Raw genomic sequence first — 6,000 nt, forward strand, 5'->3', positions numbered from 1 at the left:
GGAGAGCCTTCTGGCCTACTTTACAGGGCTGTCATAAGAACTACAGCAATAGTGTATGCGCTGAAAAGCGTTGAACACTGAAACTGCTAGTAAATTATGAACTCCATGTTCCTCTTTCACCTCTAGATTGGCGACTGGTGGGATGGATGTCAGGTTTTGTTTTGAATGATTTTGTGGTTGCCCTCCTTTAAGGCCTTGGGAATTAATGAAACCTGACTGCTGGCTGAGCAAAGGAAGTTACACCGATTCCAGAGTATAGGCTAGCCGCTGAACCCCATAACCTACTTTTCTTTCTCTTTCTTTCTTTCTTTCTTTCTTTCTTTCTTTCTTTCTTTCTTTCTTTCTTTTTCTTTCTTTCTTTCCCTCCCTCCCTCCCTCCCTCCCTCCCTCATCCATCTCACTCCAAAGGATGGTTAGAGGGGTTCTGATGCAACCCACCTTAGTGGAGGTCACAATCCATTAGTTAAAGACTAACAAAACACAGCACTTTGAAGTCAGGACCAAACTAGGTGTGATGTTTATCATGTCTAGTTTGGCCCTTAGTGAAACATCACATCACTCTCTCTAGTAGCAATGCAGGTGGTGAATGTTGACAGAAATGGAGACAAATTGGGACCACGGAGAAACAAAAAGGAACTATCAGAATGACTGGAGGAACCCCGAGGTTTGCAGAAGTACAAAAAACCTTTAGGGAAAAAAACCCTAAAGGGCCAACCCGCTCACAACAAACAGCCCACTGAGGATTGTGCATGGTTATTAGCTATTCATTGCTGACATTTGACTGCCAGTGGACGTGTTGGTGGAATGGAATGCACTGCTTGAACTCCTTACAGCTTATAGGATCCTGGAGGAGAGCATGGCTGGCTGGCAAGAACCCTGAACAGGAGCATGCCTGCAAGGAGGTGAAGAGATACAGCAACATTTTTCCCCTTTATTCCTGCATCTAATTCTGTCTCAAAGAATCTTCATTTTGTCTGAAGATTTTTTTGTCTTTCTGGTGGTTTGCATTCTCTATAGATCTTAAGCAAGGATGAAGGGCTACACCGAAGTGGATGTCGGCAAAAAGAAAAAGTCACTGTGGAGTAGTTGGTTAACTTCAATAGCATCAGCCCTATAGTAATGGTTGCAGGGGTGGGGGGAGTTGCTTTTGAGGCTTTCAGCCAGTTCTTCTGCCTGCCTGTTTGGGGTGGATGAATACATCTTTTATTTGCTTTCCTGTTCCTGAACAGATTACAACATTCTCACGCTTCTGCCAATTCCTCTCGCTGTGCAATTTTGAATTGCAAATACTTGCACAATTCTTTCCAGCTGGAGTGGCAGCTTTTGGGGTGCTGTCAACAGTCAAGTAAGAGACGCGGGGCTAATGGCTTCTGCGCTAATTAGCTTTTATAGTACTCATAAACCTGACGGCTCACCAGAATTATGGCATATTAAAAAAAGAAAGAAGAGTCAAACAGCGCAAACACCACTGCTGCTATTAACAGATGTCTTCATTAAGAAAAGCAACCAACTTATAAAATGCAGATTGCAGGGGATTTCTCTGTTCAATGTTTCTCAGTCATTACAATATCTTTGTAAGGTTGGGCGGTATTATCTCCCTATTGCCTAAGCTCACCGAGTGAGCTCATGACAGGTGAGATTAGGGATGTCAGAGAATTCCGCCACGGATCTCGGATCCCCCGAAATTCGTGGCGGAACGAAGCCCCCCCCGCCCCACCACCCTGTGAAAGGCGCGTGAAATGGGACACTTACTTGATGCCGTTCGCGCTGCTTTGCGAATGGTGGCCGCGTTTGCAGACGCCATTCGCTTCCTTATTTTTGCTGTGATAGGCTACGTAAGTATTTACGCAGGGACGCCATTTGCGTCCCTGCGGAGGCCGTGATAAGCTACGTAAATATTTACATAGCCTATCATGGCAAAAAAAGGGAATGCAAATGGTGGCGGAGCTGGCCGGATTAGGATTTCGGGGGTGTGTGTGGAGCGCCTCCCCCCAACCACGAATCACCCCGTTGAAAAGGTAAGTGACTTTCGTACATCCCTAGGTGAGATTTGGACTGGGACTTTTGCCGTTTCCATTTTTCAGGCCAATTTAGGCATGATGCTATTCACATTGATTGGGTTTGCTTGATAAGCTGTGGCGTCCACAGACACCGTCCTGAACATTCAACGCACGACCGTGGGTTGCCGTGCCATTTGAACCTGACCAGCAGAGGGCTATGCGAGGATTAAATAACCAATGGCCTGTTCTAGGGTTATTATGCGAGTGTTAAACCACCTTTGTGTAACCCCCACCAGCTGGATTTGTAGGACAGGACAACCCATGGTTGGGGGTTGAATATTCAGGATAGGGCCCATGGGTACCAGCTCACTGTGGCTTAAATAAGCTGTGGTGTGTTGTGCAAACAGCCCCACTGTTTGATCTTGTGTAGTGCTTTTTAAAAAAAAACAAAAAAAACCCAAATAGCCTGTGCCGGGGGTGAGCTGGGTCAGGACTGTGGTGGCGGAAGCGGGTGGTAGTGGTAAAGGATCATTGCTTTCTCTGTGGTCCCAATCCAAATTAGGGGGGCCTACACCTGTGATTGGGAGCTTTTCTCCCACTGACGCTAGCAATTTGGTAAGTTTTAAAAAATGCACACAAGACCAAATGACATGAACAATGTCACACCTAGTTTGGCCGTAGTTGCTCTAGAACAGCTCCTACATTTTCTGGTTTTACATAATTTACTCTTTCAAGGGAAGGGAAGGGGCAAAGAGCTACGCAGGACCCAGTGCTAACCACTGGCAATCCAACTAGCCTCCCATTGGCTTCTGAGATTTTACCTGGCATTGTCCATATAATTTCAATGTTGTCTTCGTAATCCTAAGAATTAGGAATGGGCTTTTAATTTTTTTAAAAACCCAAATAATAAAAGTTGAGAAGCTCAGGATGCTGAATTTTATCCCAATGTTGAGTGGATCACACACACAACCCTGGCAGTACATAAGGTGTTGGGCACAGCCAGCAATACCAGAACCAGCCCTGGAAAAGGTGAGTATAATTTAATGTACACCTTGTACAGGCAGTGGGAAGCTGGTCTGTGGTTTCCCCACAAGTACCCTGTGCTTCAGTGGTGTGGATGGGTAAGCTGCCAGCAGGGATGTGTGTGTGTGTTTACTGTAGGGATTAGACGAGAACAGTGGTGTAGTGAGCCAGGGCTCACAGGCACTCAGCACCACCATTTTTTTATTACCAGGGATGCTGACATCATTTGCCAGCCCCTCACACTTCCCCGTTCTCTCCTAGCTTAGCTGCAATCCTCACAATAGCTGGGAAGAAATTAATTTTCCCAGCAATAATAGATTGTTCCCTGTTTTAATGCAAAGTATTTTGGGGTAGCTTGGTCCTGAATGGGCAATTGAGACCCATTAACTTTACAAAAAAACGTGCTCCTCCTGGAGATGAAAACTGCTAGAACTGGTTTGTTGATATGGATCAGCACCACCACCTGCATTTTTGGCCTGTCCTTGGGGGCTGTGACTATGGGGACTGTCAGGATGGGTGCCTGTGCTTCAGAATTTACCACTACACCACTGGATGGGAACGAATGAGCTCTGGCATTATGGAGATGGCCAAAGTCTTCAGAGAGGTTTTAAGCTGGCACACCGAGATTCAGAGTCGTGTGGAAGAGGTCACTGCAACATAAAAGGCTTTTACGCTACAACACAGCAGCTAATTGTGCCCCTAGGAAAAGGTAACGCCTCCACCCACTTTACACACATCCCAAATGGGCAGAAGTAAGCGGGTCATGGGGTTTGCACAGCCCATGCTGGCCTTGCAATCCTCCCTCTCAGTCGTCTGCATGGACAGGGAGATAAATCCATGTGGAAATCAGTGGAGGCTGGTGGCTCCGATGTTAGTGGGATGGTGAATCCGCTCTGGGGTTCAGTCAGACCTCTAAAGGAGCTAATGTGCTTCCACACCTTAGATGGCTCCTTTAGAGTTCTGGCTGAAACCTGGAATGGATTCATCACCCCACTGAAGTCTGAGCCTCCAGCACACCCCAAAGAGGTGCATGCCTTGCCTGAGCTCTAGAGCCGGTACCAGGTTTCAGGGCTCCTGGGCAACTTGCCCTCCACCCCCTGGTGCCCCCCACTCTGGGAAATGAAGTGGCAGCGGCTGCAGCCACTTTGCTTAGGGCTTCTCAGCCCTGGGCCAAAAGAATAGAGAAAAGGACGACGGCATTGGCTCCGGAGTGCCCTCTGGGACATTTGCCCCATCGTTCAAGTTGTTAAGACCAGCCCTGCCAAGCATAATTTCTTTGGGCTCAGTACAACCCTGGAACACAGCAGGCCCCTTTCCATCCATGAAAGATGTTGTGTATTTGGGGGATTGTGAAAATTGGAGGTTCGACTGGTGTCCTTTAGTGTCTTTAAGCTTACATTTCTGGCTGTCTCATTTGTATTTATAACTAGTCATAAATATGCATACATACAAGGTGGCATGTATTCAAGTTAAGTAGAGTGACTGATGGTGGGCTCTCCCACACCGGAGGCATTCAAGAGGAGGCTGGATAGCCATCTCTCAGGGATGCTCTGACTTGGATTCCTGCATTGAGCAGGGGGTTGGACTCGATGGCCTTGTAGGCCCCTTCCAACCCTACTAGTCTATGATGGCACAATCCTATGCATGTTTAGACAGAAAACGTCCTACAACTCCCAGTATTCCCCAGCCAGCGAATGCTAGGAGTTGTGTGACATTTTTCTGTGTAAATGTGCATAGAATTGTGCCCTGAAGCTATTTATTTGTACACTTTCCAGTCCCTGGGAGTTACTGCCAGTTTTTTTCTGCACTCTGGAGACGGTAGCCTTAATTCACTCACATACGTTTAGGGGCCTATCAGTTCTTTCACCAACACCTGCTCCCACTGTCCCTGAGCTCTCAGTATCTCCGATTACAGCTTGCCCTTCCCTCCAGCTCCCACTCAGATGCCACACCTTGTTAGCTCCACCTGGCTGTGTATAGGAAGTGCCAACAGGAACTAAAGAACTTTGGAACTTGTTCTTGGGAGAGCATGTCACACGGCGTGAGCCATAACGCTTTCTCTCTCAAACTACAGGTCCTAGAATTTTGTGTGCAATGGGGCTGCAGAACCTTAGGCCAGGGGGCCAAATCCAGCCCTCCTGTGGTCCCAATATTGCCCTCCAGGTTACCCCAGCCATGCTCCTTCTGCAGACAACAAACGATCAGTGATTTCCTGGCTCTTGTGCAGTTTTTTCCCTCATTCTAAAGGCTGAAATGCCTCTCCTGAGGCGTAGTTACTTACAGCAAGAGCTTTAAGCAAACAGTATGTGGGTACTTTTGACAATGCCCCATTTGCTTTTGGCCATGCTCACCACTGGACTGCGGCCCCCAAGAGCTTTTTGGAATATGACCCACAGGCTGAAAGACGGTCAACACCCCATTAGAAAGCTGAAAGTTGGGTGATACAGGTAGGAGGAGATGCCCTATTCCCACATCTAGTACCAGAGGCAGTGAGCCGATGCGTATCACTTGCTGGGGAACATGGGTGGGAGGGTGCTGTTGCACTCATGTCCTGCCTGTGGGTTCCTGGTTGACCACTGTGTGAACAGAATGCTGGACTAGACGGACCCTTGGTCTGAGCCAGCATGGTCGTCTTATGTTCTTACGTTCTGTGGAGCAAATTCTGTGTGTCTGGCATTTTGTCACCACCTAAATGACTGTTCAGCTGTAAAAAATTAAACTGCATTGGGGCTGACTGGGACCTTTTGGGACAATCAAGTCTACAGCTTTCCACTGCTGTCTCTTGAAATACAAAAGAACATGTGTATGCATGATTATAGCCAGGTCCAAGATCTTGAGGAGTAGCAAAACCGGTTGGTAGTTTTTTGGACGTACACTGATGCTTCCTAATCTATTTGTCTGCCCCTGTCCTAAGTAATATTTACAGCAGTGGATTAAGTCCAGCACAGCCTTAAAGAAACCTTCCTTACAGAGTACA

Source organism: Heloderma suspectum, chromosome 5 (assembly GCF_057233095.1).
Source record: "Heloderma suspectum isolate Gila_16-S chromosome 5, 16-S_ref, whole genome shotgun sequence".
NCBI lineage: Eukaryota > Metazoa > Chordata > Lepidosauria > Squamata > Helodermatidae > Heloderma > Heloderma suspectum.